Genomic DNA, 22088 nt, shown 5'->3' with positions numbered 1-22088 from the left:
TTCTACTAAAATCACTTCAGCATATTTTCATGACTCAGGAGAAGTATCCAATGGAAAGTTATTCTAGGTTTTGCTAAGTTAAATAATGTAAGACATGCATAACTCTTAGAAACCGCCAGGCTTTTGTTTAGATAATTTATTTTTAACCCAAGTATTGACATGGTCCATTTAATTTTTTCAGTTTATTAACTTCTCTTAGACTTATCCCCACACAAGGCAGCTGACAGACTCTTGATTAGTCATAATCATTGTTCCTGCCAATGGTGATAGTATACAAAGAAAAGGTCTATATTTAGCACATCTATCCTTTTCAAATTTCCTTCCAGTTTCTGTTTTCTAATACCCTCTACTAGAAGGTAAACAGTTCCCATGAGAAACAAAACAATGTCCCTAAATCTTTAAGCATCTAATGGTGTTCTTTCTCCCTCTAAATTTCCTAAGTCAATCCTGGTACAAATTCTTAACATGTCATACTCTGTCCTGACCCTGATTCTCATAGACAAGCATTGCCAATGGACTCCCTTAAGCTTTCTGCATTCATCTGCACATAGAATTTCCCAACAAGGAAGAGAAAATTGTGTCAAAGCCTTCAAAATAATGAAGATCATGGAAATAAGTTATCTTAGGAGATACAACCTACACCTCGGGAACTCTCCTCAGCTTTGTGTGGAGCTGGTGCCCAGTTAATGCTTTGAAGAAAGCTGATGTCATATGAAGGATGAGTCCTTACTGGATCAAGGGGTTTTTCCTCATCACTGACACTAAGTGGAAGAAGAAATCACAAGGAAAAAGGTCTATAAGGAAAAGCATAAAAAGGTCAAAAGGAAAGCATCAATAACATATTAAAACAATTAAAGAGTTTTGAATTTATTCTGAGTTGGTATGATTTCCACAGAAGACTTTGCAAGTATCTGGGACTCAATCTTGTTCGGATTATGGTCTCATCAGATGTGAGAAAAGGTGTTGAAAAATGTTATCCATGGGTTGGAGCCATATTGGCAGGATATTGCTTTAAGAGTTGTTTTACCCCAAAGTTTTTGGTAGAATAAATGCTTTCATTTCTTTCCCAAATCTACACTTCAAAGCAACATTCCTGTGACCTGACACAATTCAACTCCTTCAAAGTATAATTCTAAACTTCTTCCACTGAATCCATATTCATAGAAAATAATAGCATATGACCTTTTAAGTCTATATTAACATACACTGTTCAGTGGTCTTACTAGTTGTGTCAGAGTTGGAATTTCGTTTTTACTTATGAATATCTATTTTTATTTGATTTTTAAAATTTGTCTCCTTAACAGAATTATAAAAATGGAGGAAGACACATCAGAGAAGCTTGTAATGATCCTAAAAGACATGCCAAGGATAATTGCAGCCCTCACACTGGTACAAGACAATGTGACTCAAATATATACACAACACACACAAAGTCAGGTGATACTGGGAAATATTCAAGATACAAAAACAAATAGATTCTAAATTCTGTTTAGAATTTGATGACTCTAAAACATCTACATCTGGATTACTGTTTAAAAAATAAAAACTAAGTTGAGGACAAGTTAAAAATCTCTCAACAGTGACAAGTGATTCTTTCAGGTGGTAATAAGATCATATTCTGGGCACCAGGCCCAATGTTCAGTTTATAGCAAAACCATGGCCATTTGTGCATGAAGTAAACCCTTTGGACCAAGCTATGTTATTTAGGTCTAAAATGTTCTGGCATGACGTAATACATTTGATCTCTTTGAAGATGAAGAGGTTTCTAAAATAGAACCTTTTATTCCCATTGCCCCACACATACTTTGCTCATCCTTCAATCTTTTCCACCATCATCCACCCAGTGGCTTAGTTCAGAAATCTAGAAAGCAGCCTGATTCCTCTTTTTCTCATATAACATTTAATTCATGAGCAAACCTGCTGATGTTGATTCCAAAAGAGAATGAGGATAAAACTTGTGCCTGCTGTTCTGACCAAACCTACACTTTCCGTAGTTACTTTGAGGTGATCTAAGGTTTTCTGTTTTTTGTTTTTTTTTAGTAGTAGTCTCTTCCCATATTCAGCTCATAAGAGAGACCGAGGGGGGATTACCAAACTCTCTATCTCAACTCCCCTAGAGAAAGGCACACTGGAGCTCTCAAAAATGCATTATTTCCAACATCAGCCAGTCCCAGGAAAGCTGGTTTTGCAGTTGGCATGGAATCCTGAGCAACAGGAAAATCAGATTAATGAATGATTTTCATAGAGCATTATTAAGATCACCACAAACTCCATTCACTTTTTTTTTTACCTTCCATACATTGTCTGTTGTCATGGAAACAGCTTCTGCTAAGCTGCCTATGACAATAATTTAATGATTGGTGACCCTTCTAGCTAAATGTTAGCTAATGAACATTAAAACTGTGGGCTTTTGGGGCTTCCCTGGTGGCACAGTGGTTGAGAGTCCGCCTGCCGATGCAGGGGACGCGGGTTCGCTCCCCGTCCAGGAGGATCCCACTATACCGCGGAGCGCCTGGGCCCGTGAGCCATGGCCGCTGAGCCTGCGCATCCGGAGCCTGTGCTCCGCAACAAGAGAGGCCACAACAGTGAGAGGCCCGCGTACCGCAAAAAACTGTGGGCTTTCTTTATTTCAAAAAAACTCACTTTTTTTCCCTAGGGGATTAAAACTCATGCCTGCCTATCATGTAGGAAAAGGCTGCATCCATACTCACCACCTCTTTCAGTTACATATTTACTTGTATATAACTGCAATTTTGTGCTTCCTTCCTAGAAAGAAATTCACAGTCATAAGGAATGAGGGCAAGATTATAGCTGTGAGAATGATGAGTCATTAAATGTTCTTGGAGAATTTTATTAAAGTGGCAAGGACATTTTAAATGTACATTTTCTAGCAGATTGGTTACCTGGTTTGTTTTTTTACAGGTATGCATCTTTGTTGGTAAATACAGCATATTTAGTGTCACAGATGGTACCTTACTAAGTACATCTTTGATGAAGCGAGATGCCTCCATACAAAGAAAAATGTTGCCAATTAACATTGTCTTGTATATAATCAGGCTATGAAAGCACATGGGAGTGTCATTAGAACCTTAAAATAATTTTATTGTTTAATTACCCAAATAATACTCTTTCATTGTAGAAAGGTAGAAAATATAAATTAAAAAAAGAAGTTAAAAATAATCTACAGTTTACCACCCAGAACTGAGCATCTAACCATTTAGAGATACATCTGTCTGTGTGCTTCTCTGCCTTCCTCCTTTCGCATATATTACCCACTTATCTATTAAGCTATATTCTTATGTGTATATAGATACATGTTTAAAGCTAAAATAGGCTCATGCTGTACATATTATTTTGTAAACTGCTTTCCACACTGCAGACATTTTCATTCAGACTGCTAAATAAGAGAGGACCTTGTGGTTTCCACGTCTGCTTTCCAGTGCCTTAGTGAAGCCTGAGGTAAAAGGAAAAGTGTGCAACTCTGTATACACTTATTAAAATATCATTCTGTATTTTGAACCAAATGGGAAGTTTAATAAAAGCTCTACAATAAAAAACATAACTATATAGAAAGCTCCACATTGCCCGATCAGTTGGTACACCATCGTCAGCCCTCACAAACCCGCCTGCTGGTGGACATGGGCCGTGTTGCCTGGCCAGGGAGCTGAGGGTTGATGGGGAAGGAATGGCGCCATTGTGCAATGATATAGGGTCATGAAACAAACAAAGAACAAAGTTTTTTATTTGAAATTTTAATATTCTGTTTATCATAGATATTTTTACATTAATTTTGACTTTTAAAATATTACATTAAATATTATTTATCTTGATCACTCATTTTTTGATATACCTCACTACCCTCACCCTAACCCTGGCCCTGCTGCTCCCAAAGGAAATGCTAGAATTGTGTTCTCTAGATAAACATTTTCTAATGATGGGTAGCTGTGATTATGTGAGGTCTTGGTGATACCCAGGGACTATAAGGCTTGAGAGTGGGTTGGCCCATCAGGACCTGAGAATTAAATGTCTAATATTCCCAAAAGTTTCCTTGCTTTCGACAGATATAGACACTATGGAGTGGTTCCAAGTTGGTCAGGGCTGAGACGAACTGAAGAATTCATGACCTGGGCTTCCCTCGTGGCACAGTGGTTGAGAATCCGCCTGCCAAAGCAGGGGACACGGGTTCGATTCCTGGTCTGGGAAGATCCCACATGCCACGGAGCAACTAAGCCTGTGCACCACAACTACTGAGCCTGCGCTCCAGAGCCCGTGAGCCACAACTACTGAAACCCCTGCGCCTAGAACCCATGCTCCACAACAAGAAGCCACCGCAATGAGAAGCCTGCGCACCGCAATGAAGAGTAGCCCCCGCTCTCCTCAACTAGAGAAAGCCCGCACGCAGCAACAAAGACCCAACACAGCCAAAGAGAAAATAAATAAATGTAAAGAATTCATGACCTACCTTAACATTCTGAAAATAAATTAAAAATAACAAGAATAATCTAGGGCTGCCAAACCAAACCACCAGTTTGCGATGCCTGGTGGGCTTTCACCACCTGTCCCAGCTGTGTTTATCTCTATGCTGGGGAGAGCACGGTTATAAAGCAAGACTCAGTCAGTTCAAAACTCATGTTCATGAAGGGCTCATTGATTGTACACCATTGGTAAAAATTTATTTTTAAACTCTAGATAAGAAGATGATGGATATTTCATTTTATGCAGTGAAGTAAAAAGAAGGTATCTCCCTCCCTTGGAATTTTTTTTAAGCCTGGAGAGAAGAATTATACTTTTAAAAAATTCCCCACCATATTAGGGAAAAAATGATGCAGAGTAGAAAGAAAAGGAAGAGATTTGTGTCTGTCTTTTTTCTTTTTTCTACCCTCATGGTCCTTCCCCCTTCTTCCTTTAGTAAGTAGAATAGGGTAGCACCTAGAAGCCCAGGAGTGTTAATTAAGCAAGGGAGGATAGGCAGTGGCAGGGTGAGGAAAGCAGCACCTGGGTCTCAGCTCTTACAGCAGCAAGAGACAGGGAAGGCTCTAAGTATTGCTTCCACCCAGGAGGGAAGGCAGCCTCTGCCTTAGCAATGGGGTCACCAACAGTGCTCTGCAGTGCTGCCGTCACCGAATTTCTAAGTTCCTGCCAGCCTGGAACCTAGGAATCCTGCCTTCCCATCCCTGATGTAGCCCACCCTGTCTGCATAAACGATTCCTGCCAGACTGCAAACTGCTTAGGTGTAGAATTTTTGTCCTACTTAGTCTTATACTTTGGTTACCCAAGTGTCTGAAAATAGCAGGCAGATATGAAATAAATGCTTCAAGAATGCACGAATGGACGAATGAATAAATGAATACAAGGGCTTTGATTTTTGCCTGTCATTCTCTCTTTTCTCCTTCCTTCAGTTTTGCAAACTTCCCATGGGAGTTCCAAGTTGCAACTCAGGTCCCTTGTCCGAGAAGAGAGAGAAGCATTTGCCTGAGAATGTAGCACTCTCATGTATCTACCCAATGATGAACTTGGGGTAACAATGGCTACATGACTCTCTCAAGTCTTGATTCAGTCACTCAATGGTGGCTGAGAGATTCCATCCACTGCAGCCTCCTCATTGTCCCTGCTTGCTCCACTCCTGACATTGCATCTTGGTCCTCCATTGCCACTTCTGCCCCTTCTATTCCTTCTGCTTGAATGCTCTTCCCTAGAAATCCACGTGTTTCTTTCAAGTCGTTTCTGAAACATCACCTTCTCATCAGAGCCTCCCAAGAGCAACTTGCTCAATATTTTCTATCACCCTTTCCTCTGAAAGTATTTCAAGTAGAGATGTCTTATCTCCATTAAAATACTGTATCCTTTACTCAATTGCTTTATTCACCTATCTTCCATCACTAGATCGCTAGACTATAAGCTTCATGAAATTAAGAACTTTCTCTCTTTTGTTTCTGTTTCCAGCTCTTAAGACACTGCCTGGCATTTAGTAGGATCTCAGTAAATGGAAATGAATGACTCTCTCTCAAAACTGTAATCACAAATTTTACTTTAAGTGTTTTATTTAAATTCGGCACATGCTTTTTGACCTTATCACTTTTAAAACAATAGAGTTATCCATAGGGCAGTGTCTCATAACATTACTTAGCAGTGGACATCTGTTGTTCTTGCCCACCTGACATTCTTTCCATTCCTCTGGCAATAGACTACCTCTTTCTTATGTTGAATCTATGCTGTTTAGTTTTAATGGAGCTGACTCAGAATCTTTTCCTCTCCTCCTCAACATAGGATAGATATAAGAACCAAGCCTGGCCAATCAGACCCTACATCTCCTGGACACAGTGATTGGATTAAGCCAGTCCTCCCATGGAATTTTTCTGCCAGAGATAGCAGGAAAAAAACTTTTTTCCTGGTAGCATTTCTAGACAAGTGAATGCATTTCACAGATGATGACTGTTTTCTCACCACATGGAAAGAGCCTACCCCCAAAATGGAGAGAGACACAGTCCTGGTAACACTGTTTGGTCGCCTAGTTCTAACAATGCCTGAAGCAAGCACTATTCTTGGACTTTTCAGTTATGTGTGTTAATTCCCGTTTTTGCTTGAGCTAGTTTGAATGGTGCTTCTGCCATGTACAATGTAAAAGATTCCTGATACATCAGTCCCTCCTTCTTGCCCCAGCTCCAGTAACCTCCCACCCAGTTGGTCCTGGTTCCTTGGCCCCTGGACATTTTCACAATATCTGTGGCATAAGCATGGTGATTTGCTGTCCAAAGTATATAGTATATCCTCATTCTTCCTTCACATGTTGATTTGATATTTTCAAGATATAACTAACAAACTGAAAATGCTGAGAGACGATACCATTATGGCTACTGAGGAGAAAAACATGATAGCCAAGGTTGGAAGTGAGTTTCAGGGATGCCAATGACACTTTCCCCACCCCCAAACTCGGAGTGAAAGTCATAAAGCATGTTGTATATTTAGAAGAGTGGGATATTGGATGTGATCTAATTTTGAAATCATAGGTGTCACCTTTAAATATCAAACTTTATTTTACAACAGAACAGCATATTGTATGAAAGTAATCATACATCTTAATGAACATGGATCCTTTCCTATTAGCAAATTATGTTGAACAAATATTTTTAAATATTTACTCTGGGTATGTTACTGTTATGCTGCAATAGAGCAGGTGTTTAATAACATAAAAATTCGTATAATTTTTTTGCCAGATGAGAAAGATACTATATATATATATTTATTTATTTATATTTGTATTTATACATGATACACACACATATATGTAAATATGAGTATATATGCATGTATACATATTTAATATGTGTATAGTGTGTGTGTATATATGTGTGTATATAATAATTTGATAAGGTGTAGAAAGTGAGGTAAGAAATAAAAAATTGAAAACAAAAATAAAAACTAAAACACTGGGGCTTCCCTGGTGGCGCAGTGATTGGGAGTCCGCCTGCCGATGCAGGGGACGCAGGTTCGTGCCCCGGTCCGGGAAGATCCCACATGCCGCAGAGCGGCTGGGCCCGTGAGCCATGGCCGCTGAGCCTGCGCGTCCGGAGCCTGTGCTCCGCAACGGGAGAGGCCACAACAGTGAGAGGCCCTCGTACCGGAAAAAAAAAAAAAAAAAAAAAAAAAAAAAAAACACTGGAGCCTCACCTTAACAGCTGTAATAAAACCAGTTGTCACTAGTATCTATCCTGGATTTTTTCTAAAGGAATCAGGATATAGGAAGAACTCATTTAACCAGGGTATCACTTAAAATAGGGATGATTATCCAGCACCCCAGGCCTGCTCTGGAAAGGGGCTTTGTCATATTCCCGAACAGGCAAAGTCATGATGTTTTGCCTCCCCTCTTTGCTGGCCTTTTCTCCAAATAGTCTTTGCGATGCATAAATTGGTGCTATTGTGTCATGTTGTATATTATTAAGTTCAAATCCTTACCTGCTACTTTAAAGCCATTACCAGGGCAACTCAGATGGACTCACTTCTCCTAGTTATACATGCTCAGTCTGTTTTCTGACTACTCCACAGGAGCCTAGAATCTGCTACAGTTTCAGGACATCAATTGATTCCACAGAAATGTATTAAACCCTTGCACTGCCCTAAACACAGGAGATAACACAAGCAATAAGACGTGCTCCATACAGTTAAAGGATGCTGACATGAAACAAGGGCAGGGCAGGGTTGTGAGGGCTGCTGTAGGGGAATAAACAGTTCTGTGAGAACCAGGTAGACGTGTACCTAAACTGTGCAGAGAATAATAAAGGCTTCCTGGAGGACAGGAAGAAGTCAGAAATGTTTAGTCTTGAGTGATGAAGAAGACTGTTGGGTGAAGAAGTTGGAGAGAGATATTCCAGACAGAGAGACCACCCTTAGACTTAAAGACACAAAACAACTTGATAGAATTGGACATGGCAAGAGGTCTGTATGTCTGGAGATTAGATTATAAGGGGATATGTGATTTTGTATACAGATGAGGTTGGAAAAAAGTGCTGGAATTATTTGTAAATTGTTTAGAAAACTAAGGAGTTTTGACTTTATTGTAAAAATAGTTGGTATATAGGGACTCAGCTACTAGAATCCATCTGGGATAGGAGTCAAAGGGTTTGTAAACTTAGATGGAAAATAAAATACATCTTTATTTTTACTGATTTTTATGTAAAATAATAATTATTATAGTGTTTCCTTCTGTCTTTGTCTTCTTGGGCTGCTAAAACAAAATACATAGACTGAATGGCTTAAACAACAGACATTTATTTCTCACAGATTTGGAGGTTGGGAAATCCAAGATCAAGGTGATAGCAGATTTGATTCTTGATGTGGACCTTCTTCCTGGCTTACAGATTGCCACCTTCTTGCTGTATCGTCACATGACAGAGAAAGAGCTCTGGTGTCTTTCTCATCCTACAACGGCACGAATCCCATCATGGGGGCTCCACCCTCATGACCTCATCCAAATCTATTTACCTCCCCAAAGCCTCACATTTGGTACTGCAATGTTGAGAGTTAGGGCTTTAGTCTACGAATTTTGGGGCGGGGGGGGGGAAGAAACTTTGAGTCATAACACCTTCAATTATGAATGTAGCTAACAAAATATAGTGGTACTGAAACAGAGCAGGACCCTATGGTCCTCACCCCCCACCCCCATGTCCTCAATCTGCCTTTTGTCTGTGGAAAAAATTTAGCCAAAGAATAAGTTTAATTGGACAAGTGAGAAAATGCAGAAACAAAGGAAAACAGTCAAAGGAGGCCAAATAATAGTAGTTTAGTCATTAAGCATAGTCAAGGACCTTTAGTTCCTCCTTAAGGGCTATAGATAATATTCTGAGCCATATCCCGTGAGCTGTCTTATAGATACTGAAACCCCCCACCAAGTGGAAGAAGTTAACTACATGATGACCAGGCTGTAGCCATGACATAAGTTGCCACAATTCCAAGAATTGGCCTCAAAGAAATGGAAACAAACCTGCCCCGGAACTGAAGATTAACTGTACCTAAACCAATCAAGATGATGCAGGTCAGACCACTGATGACCAATTTCAAGGTGACTGTCAGAGCTGACTGCATTATTTCGGCATGTAGCCCCCTCCCTCTGTCTATAAAAGCTCTTGACCGCTGACTGACGGGAGGGGAGTCGGCCTTTGGGCAGGCATCCACCCTCCCCGCCCCCATTTGCTGGCATCCAAAATAAAGCAAACTTTCCTTTCCACCAACCTGGCCTCTTTAGTGGCTTTTGAGCCGTGAGAAGCCGGACCCCACTTTTGGTTACAGTACTAGCAATACCTGTGACCCTGTTATCAAAAGAAATTAGGTATTTTTATTTCATATTACAGTTGTTACAGATACCTTAAAATGTTTATGCTAATCTCATCTTCAAAATTTTGGTGATGAGATCTACTGCTACATCGTGTTATTAACAAAGAAGCACATTGATAACTGTATCAAAAATTTCTGAAAAAATTCAGTAACTTATTTCACAATAATTTGTGCTGCAATTGTATGCATACTATTTGATTATTTTCAGGCAATAGTCTGAGAAGGAGAATAATGAGTGCTGATTCTTGGTCAGCTGCCAAAGGATCTATGGAACAAAAAAGGTTAAGAACTTTATATTAGAGATATTTTAGAGACTAGATTTGCAGTTTAAAAAGAAAACTAAGGGTAACCTGGGACAAAGTGAGAGAGTGGCATGGACGTATATACACTACCAAACGTAAAATAGATAGCTAGTGGGAAGCAGCCGCATAGCACAGGGAGATCAGCTAGGTGGTTTGTGACCGCCTGGAGGGGTGGGATATGGAGGGTGGGAGGGAGGGAGACGCAAGAGGGAAGAGATATGGGAACATATGTATATGTATAACTGATTCACTTTGTTATAAAGCAGAAACTAACACACCATTTAAAGCAATTATACTCCAATAAAGATTTAAAAAAAAAAAGAAAACTGAAAATACTGCAGAGTACAAAGATGTTGCGAAGGTGAAGCATCTTGCGAGGAGGCTAAAGTTATTCTTTAGGTGAGATATGATGGGGAATGAACAGAAACACTGGAAATGAGAGTGAGAGGAAGGAAGCTGTGGGAAGAAGTGAGGAGGCAAAGATGAGGCAGTGGAAACAGCATGTGCAAAGCCCTGAAGTGGGCAAGAGCTGGCTGTGTTCTAGGAAACAAAAGCAGAGCAGTCTGGCTAGAGGTGATGATTAGCGGGGAGAGTGGGATAGTGTGAGACTGCCAGGGTAGAATAGGCCAGGTCACTGGGTCATGGTAGCCTTGATAAGGAGATTGCACCTTACCCTAAGTAGAACAGGAAGCTGCTTAGGAACTCAAGGGAGTCAGTGTGATTTGATTTATCTTAAAAAAAGTAAACTCTGATTGTTGTGTAAAGTGAGGATTGCAGGCAAAAAAGAATGGAAGTGAGAGGCTGAAAGATGATGGTGGCTAGGACTGGGGAAATGATGGTAGAGAAGGAGGGGAGAGGTTAAATATGATGTGATAGTTAATTTTATGTGTTCTTTGGCTGGGCCATGGTGTCCAGCTAATTGATCAAACATTATTCTAGGTTTTCCGTGAGGGTGTTTTTGGATGAGATTAATATTTAAATTGGAGGGCTTCGAGTAAAGCAGATCACCCTTAAATATGTGGTTGGACCTCATCCAATCAGTTGAAGACCTGAATAAAATAAAAAGATTAACCCTTCCCCAAGTAAAAGAGAGTTCTCCAGTAGACAGACTGAACTCAAACTGGAACATTAGCCCTTCTGTTTCTCCAGTCTGCCAGTTCATCCTGCAGATTTTGGACTTGTCAGCCTCCATAATTATGTGAGCCAATCCTTATAATAAAACCTCTTTTCCTCTATGTACGTATCCTGTTGGTTCAGTTTCTCTGGAGAACACAAACTAATACATATGGTATGGTTAAGTGTTGCTGATAGACTGTATCTGAAGTGCGAGAGAAAGAGAGGTATACAGGATGTTTCTCAAACTTTTGTCATGAATAACTAGGTATACAATGGTGCTATTCACTGGGGAAGCAAAGAGTGGGGGAGAAACAGATTTGAAAGATTAAATGAGTTCAGCTTGGATATGTTAATTTTGAGATGCATATGATACATTTAATTGGAGATGATTTAATTGGAGTAGGAAGATGAATTTATGGAACTCTAACATAGAAGAAAGAGCTGAGCTGGAGCTATAAAAGTTGAATACTGTAGATAGTATTTCAATCAAACTGAAGAGAGAAGACTAAGCCCTGGGAAGCTCATAGAGAGGAACTAATAAAACAAACCAAGAGGCAACACCAAGAAAGTCAGGAGAAAGGCCATGAAAGTGTAAAATTCTTGAAAAAGAGGAGTGTTTCAAGAAGGAAGGAAATATGGGTTCACTGTACTAAATATAAAATTTATTTTATTGGTGTATAATATACATATAATTAGATGCATGTATTTTAACTATACCATTCAATAGGCTTTGATAAATGTATACACCTGTGTAACTCTCATTACAGTCAAGATACAGGATATTTTCATTACCCCTCCAAAGCTTTCTTTTTTGCCCTTTCCCAGTCCATTTCCAACCCTACCCCAACTCCCAGCAAACAGTGATCCTCTTTCTATCACTATATATGTGAACTGTCCCTTCCAGATTCTCACATAAAAAGAATCATATGGTATGTACGCTTTTGTGTCTGGCTTCTTTCAAGCAGCATCTTTTTGAGATTTATCAGGCTTGTTTAACGTACCAGTAGTTCATGTCTTTGCATTGCTGAATATTATTCTATTGTATAAATACAATATGATCTATTTATGCACTCACCTGTTGTTGTATACTTGGATGGTTTCTAGTTTGAGGCTATTATGAATTAAATTGCTGTTAACATTTACGTACAAGTCTTTGTGCTAACACATGTTTTTATTTCTCTTGGGTAAATAATTAAGAGTGAAATTGCTGGATCATACAGTAAGTGAATATTTAATTTTTCAGGAAGCTGACAAACTGTTTTCCCAAGTGGTTATACCATTTCTTATTCTAATCAGCAATGCGGTATAGTTCCACTTATTCCAAATCGCCCCTCACCAATGTACCTGATAATGTCAGTCATTATAATTTTAGTACTCTAGTGGGTGTGTAGAGGTATGTCACTGTGCTTGTAATTTGTCTTCCACTGATTAGTGATCAAAATCCCAGCAAGCTTTATTGGGAAAAATTGACAAGCTGATTTTTAAATTTATTTGGAAAGGCAAAAGGCCTAAAATAGGCAACATAAATTGGGGAAAGAATTAGCTTGTACAATTTAATATAAATGTAAAATTTACTATAAATCTACAGGAATCAAGACAATATGTATTGCCATATGTCAAAGGAAAAGAATACCAAGTTAGGGAGTAGACCCACAGTTAATATGTTCAATTGATTTTTTTTTTAAGATTTTTTTTTGATGTGGACCATTTTTTTTAAGTCTTATTGAATTTGTTACAATATTGTTTCTCTCTTTTTTTTTTTTTTTGCGGTAAGCGGGCCTCCCACTGTTGTGGCCTCTCCCGTTGCAGAGCACAGGCTCCGGACGCGCAGGCTCAGCGGCCATGGCTCACTGGCCCAGCCGCTCCGCGGCATGTGGGATCTTCCTGGACCAGGGCACAAACCCGGGTCCCCTGCATCGGCAGGCGGACTCTCAACCACTGTGCCACCAGGGAAGCCCTGTTTCTCTTTTACGTTTTGGGTTTTTTGGCCACAAGGCATGTGGGATCTTAGCTCCCCGACCAGGGATCAAACCCACTTCCCCTGCATTGGAAGGCGAAGTCTTAACCACTGCACCACCAGAGAAGGCCTTGTTCAATTGATTTTTGATAAAGAGTCAAGATAATTCAATGGGGAAAAGGATAGTTATTTCCATAAAAGGCACTAGAACAATGAATAACTGTATGGAATAAAATAAACCTCAACCCTTACATCAAATCATATATGAAATTGAACTCATACTCAAATTGAACTCAAACATTGTCTATTACACTTAGAGTCTGTTACTCTAGGTGTAATAGACTTAAATGTAAAAGCTAAAATTATAAAACATCTATAAAATATAAGAGAAAATCTTGGGATAGGCAATGATTTCTTATATAAGACAAAAAAATCATGATTTATAAGAAAAAAATTTGATAAAATGAATCTCATTAAGGTTTGAAACACCTGATCTTTCAAAGACAGTAGAAAGGAAATGAATAGACAAACTACACACTGAGACAAATATTGAAAGAAAATTCTTACAACTCAATAGTAAAAGTACATATAAGATATATAAAATGTATATAATATGTAAATGATCCAATGAAACACTTACCAAAAGATTTTAACAGAGCTTTCATACAAATAGCCATTAAAATAATTCTAAATAACAGCTTCTTTTCTAACTGACTAACTAACTAAATAAATAAAGGAACAGTATCACATTAGGTATATACATTTCTTGAAGATGAATCTCATTTTAGAAATATTAACATGTGAAAAATCCACATTTTAGGAATCAGAAAACATAATTTGTACCCATCTTCAAATTGTCTACCTTCCAGGTTGTGACTGTCCTGCACTCAGGGACCTCCTGCCTCTCAGTTCCTCCCTAAATCTTTTTCAAATATATTAGAGAGGACCTTTTCACTCCATTTCCTATGTAGATTCAGAACTGACACTTTCTCCTGTTACTCAAGACTCCCCAAAATCTCAATTTCAAACATCTTCAGCCCAGTTTAGAAGCCATCTTCCAGGTTTATTATAACTACTTTATATTCAATTAACATGAAATTGCTTAGAAAACTTGAGTAAATATAATGTCATTTGCAAAATGGCACCTCCCTCCTTGGCTTTGGCATCCTGCCGGCTAAATCTTCCTTAACACGGGTAAGCCCTTATCTTGAGAGCAATCTCAAGTTATATAAAGTAAGAGCAAGCTGAATCATGCATCACTGACAAAATTTCCAGATCATTTCTAACTGCTTTGTCTCTGTATTAGACTTCGTCATAAGTAAAAGAATGAATAGCTGGATTTTCTGCTGATGGTAAAATTCACAAAGCTGACGACTAGAAAAAAGAAAAGAACATGTTCTGATTGGTATGACCAGGTTGAATAGTTAAGAGAGTGAGCAGAGCATAAATCCAGAGTCCTCAAAATCTATATTAATACTCTATGCTGATTCTTTTTTCATCTCTCTCATATTAAGTTGGCTTATTTAGCAAACGAAAGGGGAAATTTTTTTAGAAAGACAGAAATCTTCTCTTACTTTTCTGTAAGGAGCTAAAAGAAGGAAATATCTGCAGGGAAATGCTGAAGCATAATTATTATAAGTAGGGTTCCCTTTACCATTATTCCAGCTTCACATTACATCTTCAGAAACAATCGTTCTTCTTTCTTTGCCAGCACCAAGCAGAGCTAAAGTGGCAGGTGCTGAAGTGGGGTGAGAGAAACAGTTTTACCCTACTCCCACAATATCGACTCCAGCTCTGCTGACAGGTCTACTTCTGTGACTTAAGCAGACTGGAGGGTCCATGATTACGCTGGGCAACATTCCTCTCCTCCAGGAAACTGCCCTCTTTGGGATTTGGTCATGTAGTGGACTCCTGAGAAATAACACAGGGAAGAATTTATCAGAAGTTGGTGATAGATTGCCGACGGGATGTAAAGGGTGAAAAAGAGAGAGAAATCGAGGGTGGCTGTTTGGTTGTGAGTCTGAGAATTTAGAAGGATGCTGGTGGCAAGGAAGACATATGGAACTGTGTGATCGCAGGGACATTTGACATTAGATAAACAACTTGGCTGCTTGCCTCTTTAAGCCGCATTTATGACTACTTAGACTGAATTGATTTTTGCATGGCAAATATTGACTCATCTTTCAAAAGCCCCAGCTAAAATGTCACCTCCATGGAGAAACCTTTCAGACACTCTCCAGACATTTAGTTGCCTCTCCAGGGCCCACAGAGTACACAGTGCATGCACTGGTCATGCTGCTATATTTCCCATGCTGTAATTTGCTGCTCATATACTTTCTCTCTTTGACCAGTGAGTCAGCATGGCATGGTGAAAAGAGCTCTGCTTTGGAATAGACAGACCTAGTTCCAATCCTGCTCTGTCACTATAACATAGAGAACTCAGAGATAACTAGGTTACGTGTAACATGGGGACACTAGCGATTCTGTGGGATGGTGGTGAAGATCAAATCAAAAAGGTATCCCAGAGCTTGGCACAAAGGTGGCACTTAATTAATGCTCTTCTTGTCTCTTTCTTTATCTTGTCAAGATCATGTGCTCCTTGAAGGCAAGAATTGGATTCTTGGGATCCCTGGTTCCAGGCACAGTGTAGGCACCCAATAAATATTTTCTGAATGAATAAATTGGTCCACTGTGTCCCTTAGCTCTGTGAAGTCACCTCTTCTCACCATCACTGTGCCGTCTTTATGTTTCCATCTTCTTCACTACACTGGGAGATACTCAAAAGCAGTGGACCATTAATACCTGTACCACCAGAATACTCCTGCTATTCGCCAACTCTTCATGGCTCTCTGTCTTCTGGCCACATGCTAGGGTTGTACTTCTTGTTCTCCTTGTGGCTGTGTCTGGGTCATGTGACTAGCTCTAGGCACTGAGTTATAAGTAGTAGTGGCTTCCTGACATAAGCAAATATGTGCCCGTGTGAAACTCTCAAATTCTTTCTTTCCATCTCTGCAACTGGTGGTACTCAAGATGGCCAATGGCTTGTGTCCCTGAGAGACTAAAGAGCAGAGCTCCCACCTCCCAGCCGCAATCTAGGAGGGACAAGTTAAATAGTTAAGAATATACCTTAGTTGGTTTGGGGGATGTTCACTAACATTTGGGGGATGTTCATTATTGCAGCTTAATCTCACCTGTCCTGACTGATAGAGGCAGTAATGGATAGAATGTCTAGCATTCTAGTCAATAAAAGGCAATTAGCAGGAGGCATATTCAATAAGCCCAATTTACAGTATTTTACTCTTTAAGAAGAATTTTAGAGGTGTTCTCTCATTAACCTTACATAATCCCATGAAATGGCTAAGGGAGGGATATCATCCCCATCTTATAGATGGGGCAACTAAAACTGGCAATCAATATCCATGAGAACTTCAGCAAGTTATGCAAAAATTTTCAGAGTTGGGAGTAGAATCCATGGTTTTTGCCTTCCAGATAGTTGACCTTTGAAAAAACCACCCAGGAAATATTAGAAATATATAATTCACATTGATAGAACTCCTACTCTTGAGAAGCTTACAAATTCAATGGGAGTGAAAAGACTTGAAATAGTTGTAAAGCAGCAATGAAAGCTTTGACTTTGTTTAAGTTCTAAATTATAGGTATAAGGGAATGAGCTACAGAAGATCAAAACCAGGTAAGATTAATTTGCAATAGGAGAGTAAAGCAGGAGTCTTCATAAAAAGACGAAATTTGAGATCAGGTATATAGCATTTTGTCTGAAAGAATTTGCTCTGATGAAACTACAAATTATGTCTTGTATCAGACAATTGGCTAATTCTTACTCATATTTCAGGACTCAGTTCAGATGCCGCCACTGCTGAGAGGTCTTTCCTGACTGTCCCCATCTGCTTTAAGGTTCCTCTTACCATGGCACTTAACTTCTCTGCTAGCACTCCACTGTATTAAAATTAAAATCACCCATTTAATTGTCTATCCAGTGAGTTGCTGATTAGATGTTAAATTCAGTTATCTATTAGACTCTAGGTTACTAAGGGCAGGGACCAAGTGTGTTTTGCACACCCAGCATATAATGCTGAGGCTGATGATTCAGTAGTCATGCAATAATGTCTGTGATGTGGACTGAAAATTTGTGTCTCCCCAAAATTCGTATCTTAAATCCTAGTCCCCAATGTGATGGTATTAGGAAGTGGGGCCTTTGAGAGGTGCTTAGGCCATGAGGGTGGAGCCCTCAAGAATGGGATTAGTGCCCTTATAAAAAAGGCCCCACAGAGCTCTCTAGTTCCTTCCACAATGTGAGGACACAAGGAGAAGTCAGCAGTCTGCAACCCGGAAGAGGGTCTTCTCCAGAAACTGACCATGCTGGTACCTTGATCTTGGACTTTTAGCCTCCAGAACTGTGAGAGATAAATTGTCATTTTTCATAAGCCATGCAGTCTATGGTATCTTGTTATAGCAGCCTGAACTGACTAGGATAGTTTGCAAGTAGAAACTACAGTACTTTTCAATGGCCCACAGAAAATTCTTTAATCTGGAGAATACTTTACAGATTAATTGATTCCAAAACATCTTGGTCAGTGCCTAGGCCATCTCTATCCTTGAGGAGTTTACACAGAGCTCGTCAGTGGGAAAAGAGTTCCCATTTCTCCTACTCCAGTAATGCCAGAGTTCAAAAGAGACACCCATTTGGGCTCTTAATTGATAATGACAAACATGGATGGTCTGACAACTCAGAATTGATTTTTATATTGTATGGAGGGGGCTAAAGAAAGGGAAAGAGGCATATTTTCCCACCAGACCAGAAAGCAGAAGGTATCCCCTATTATACGCCTACTGAATTAACTGGTCCTGACATTAATAAAGGCTTTCTAGCTTGTTGCATGCATGTGTGGGCTTAAAAGCCCTGTTTCCCCAGGGCCATTAGAAAGAGGACTGGGTCAGCTACGACATATGCGTCTGTCAGGTCGACCGTTGACTGCTTGTCGGAGATGCCAGGCCTGGCTGCAGACTTGACCGATGGGGCTGAGGCAGTGCACAGCTGTGGTTTGGAAAGAAGTTGGGTAAAGAAGAGAGTTTCTATGAATATAGGAAAAAATGGGGAAGAGGAATACATAATAAAAAGAAGGAACATTTAATAAGTGATTAATCTGTGCTCTGAGATGCATGTGATTTGCCATGTTTAAGTCTCATCACACTATTCTAAAGCGAGTGTTGGGACTTCCCTGACAGTCCAGTGGTTGGGACTTTGCCTTCCAGTACAGGGGGTGCAGGTTTGACTCCTGATCGGGAAGCTGGGATCCCACGTGCCTTGCGGCCAAGAAATCAAAACATAAAACAGAAGCAATATTGTCACAAATTCAATAAAGACTTTAAAAAATGGTCCACATCAAAAAAAATATTTTAAAAATAAATAAATAAATAAAATCAGTGCTGTATCACTCTCTCCCTGATCCTGAATTTCTTCATCTTAACGTGGAAATAAAATGCCTTTCAAGATGATGCCAGTCAATGTGAGAAACCAGGACTCTTGGAAGAGAAAGGTTTATCTTTAACCACTTGCTATTTGGTTTCTGTGTGCCTTTTCGTGCTGAGAGGCACAAGGATGTTGGATGTCTGAAAAGAATTGGCCAAGAGAAACTAGAGGGGGGAAGGCCAGAGAAGAAATGGAGATTTTGTCACTGTGAGAAGCATTTTATTTAGTCTCTGCCTGTTTTGCTCTGAAATCACCTTAGTACCTCTGAGCATTTCATTATTCAGCTCCTTCTCCATTTACAGAAAAGTGTACAAGGTTTAATGGAGTCCCTTGGCTTTTCCCTTTGAAATATTCATGGGCCTTTAGCAGTTTCTTTCATGCTCACCTTCTCCTCCATTAGGGAAGAGACCTTGGAGGAGACAGCTGAGAGGAAGCAGCACCGTAGGAGGTGTGTGCATGTGTGGCAGGGGCTTACTCCCCGGTCCAGGAGCAGAAAGAAAATGCTCATCCCCCCAAGGATCTTGCCAGCCTCTCCCAGATCTAAAAGAAAGGGAGTGAGGAATGGTGCATTCTGGGAAATGGCGTTTGACTATGTCTTTTCTCTGCCTGAGTCTGCCCTCCCCACTAGACAAGGGTCTACCAGGGATCAAATAATGAGAAATTGCCTCCACGAAAGGGCTTGGTGAAGGGTCAGCAAACAAGACTAAAGCATGAATGGACCTCACGCTTCTCAAGAGGGCACCTTCGCATCACCACCTTGGGGCCCCTGTTCCACCTTCAGACCTGTTCACCCAGCTCCTTTCCCTGCTATCATCCATCTGATGTCTCTCAGTCATAGGAGTAACATAGCCTCATACAGTGACATAGCACGGACCCTCGATGATTTTAATCCTGGTTTACTAAAGTGAAAACAGGAAAAAATATATATATATATGTAGCTTTCATTTAATACTACTGCCTATCTACCAAACATGAATCCTTTCTAGAGCAAAGTCTAGCTCTTTTAACAGCTGTCCTTTACAGAGTACCTATTATGTGCCAGGTACCATAACTATCTTGTCAAGTAAATCCTCTTTGAGAGAGAAGGAATTTGAGGCTGAGAGAAATCAAATAACTCCAAGGCTCTCTTGGATGACAGCCACCTCCAAGGCGTCTTCCTTGCCGCCTCAGTTAAGTAGATCACCAGTCAACTTCTCTACGTGGGTCAGATGAGTAGAATCCTCCAGTTTCCCACCTCTAAGGCCTGAGATGGAGCTGAACATAAGCATCCAGTTTCAACTGCATGCCCCACTGTGTCAGAATCTGATAAAATACATCAGGATTAGGGTCCAAAAGAGGGCTGTGAGAGTGAAATGAAACTGAATCTTGAATGTCAACTTCTTCTTTCTTTTTTTTTTTTTTTTTTTTTTAGCATTTCTTTTTTTTTTTTTTTTAAATTTATTTATTTTATTCATTTATTTTTGGCTGCGTTGGGTCTTTGTTGCTGCGTGTGGGCTTTTCTCTAGTTGCGGCGAGCAGGGGTTACTCCTCGTTGCGGTGTGCGGGCCTCTCATTGCAGTGGCCTCTCTTGTAGTGGAGCACAGGCTCTAGGCACGCTGGCTTCAGCAGTTGTGGCACGTGGGCTCAGTAGTTGTGGCTTGCGGGCTCTAGAGTACAGGCTCAGTAGTTGTGGCTCACGGGCTTAGTCGCTCCGCGGCATGTGGGATCCTCCCAGACCAGGGCTTGAACCCGTGTCCCCTGCATTGGCAGGCGGACTCCCAACCACTGCGCCACCAGGGAAGCCCCTCAACTTCTTCTTTCATAAAACACCTCCATCTCACAAAATCAGCACATTTACGCTTTAAGACAATCTCATTGCCAAACTGGTAATGACCTCATCATCTGCTGCTCATTTAAGTTAAAATATTTATCTGCAAATCGTACCTGCAGCCTGTCCCTACATAACATTAGCAACCATTTTATATCTTCTGGATCCCTCTGGTCCCTTGTTTTCAGTGAAATGTAGCTAATACTACATACTTCCTCAGATTATTGTGACAATTACATGAAATAATATATGCAAAAATGTTAACAAAATAGATGCCCGGATGTGGTCAGTCTATTGCAAAAATGGTTGCAGTTCTTAAGCCCGTTATGTGTCCATGTCCTTTGTAATATGACTTTGGAGTTTCTCCCCTTAAGAGGTGGTGCCTATTTCCTAATCTGGGCATCTGGACTGGCCTCCTACTTGCTTTGACTAGTAGAATGTGGCAGAAGAGATGGTGCATCTTGTAGACTTTTGCCCTCTCTATTGTCCTGCTGCTTTTACCATGAATAAGCCTGGGCTACCCTGCAGGAGGGATGTCAAAGAAACATGGAGAAGAACCAAGGCTGTCCTAAACCAGGCAACAAAGAGCCAACAGCCAACCCCCAACCGGCGAGGGAATCCATCCAACTTCAGCAGAGCCTTTACCCAGATGACTGGAGATGCATGACTGAAGCCAACTGAGACCGAAAGAAGCATCCATAGACTTCAGAGCAATAGTAAATGGTTGCTGTTTTAAGCTATTAGGTTTTGGGATGATTTATTATGAAACAGGAACTTAGGGATATCCTAAGCCTTACCCTGATTGTCTGGATCAGAAGACATAGGGATGGAGCACAGTCTTCTGCAACTTTATAATATCCCAGCTCCACACCTGGGATGTTAGCTTAAAAAATGCACTTTTCTAGGGTCTATCTCAGGCCTAAATCAGAAATCAGAAGTAAAGGGACATGGGATTTGCACGTTTAACAAGCTCCTCAAATGACTCAATGACTGGTAAGAACCAATGGTCTAAGACAGCCCTTTTCAAACTTGAAAATACACACCACACTTTGAGTGAACTTTATCTAGCTAGAGACATAGAACTATAATCTCAGACTTAAAAATAAAGTCTCCTTCAGTTGAATTAGAAAGGAAAAATGTTACAGCTAAAACTATGCAATAGTTTACAAACACACATATTTACACATAAAAATTCATGAATCAGATTTTGGCAAGAATGAGTGGCAAGGTTCAAAGCCTCTGACTGTAAAGCTTGGCCACACACTGGAATCGCCTGGGGAGGCTTGAAAACTGAGCTTGAGTCTCAGCCCCAGAAATTCTAATTTAATTGCTATATTGTATGGACTGGGTGCTGGGGTTTTTTAAATGTCCCCAGGTGACTCTAGTGTACAGCCACGTTTGAGAACCACAACTCTAAATTCTGCTGTGCAGCACCATTTCCAGTTAAATAAGAAAAAACTTTTAATAAATCAAATAAAACAGGTGTGTGTCATGTGGTCATTGACATTCCCTATGATGGTCCAAATTACCTACTCTTCAGGAAGATTTGTAGCTCAGTTGACATCATTTATCGGCAGCCTGGAAGGAATC

The sequence above is a fragment of the Phocoena sinus genome, chromosome 4 (assembly GCF_008692025.1).
Source record: "Phocoena sinus isolate mPhoSin1 chromosome 4, mPhoSin1.pri, whole genome shotgun sequence".
NCBI classification, from domain to species: Eukaryota; Metazoa; Chordata; class Mammalia; order Artiodactyla; family Phocoenidae; genus Phocoena; species Phocoena sinus.
The sequence above is the reverse complement of the archived record's forward strand: the minus strand, read 5'-3'. Positions refer to the sequence as shown.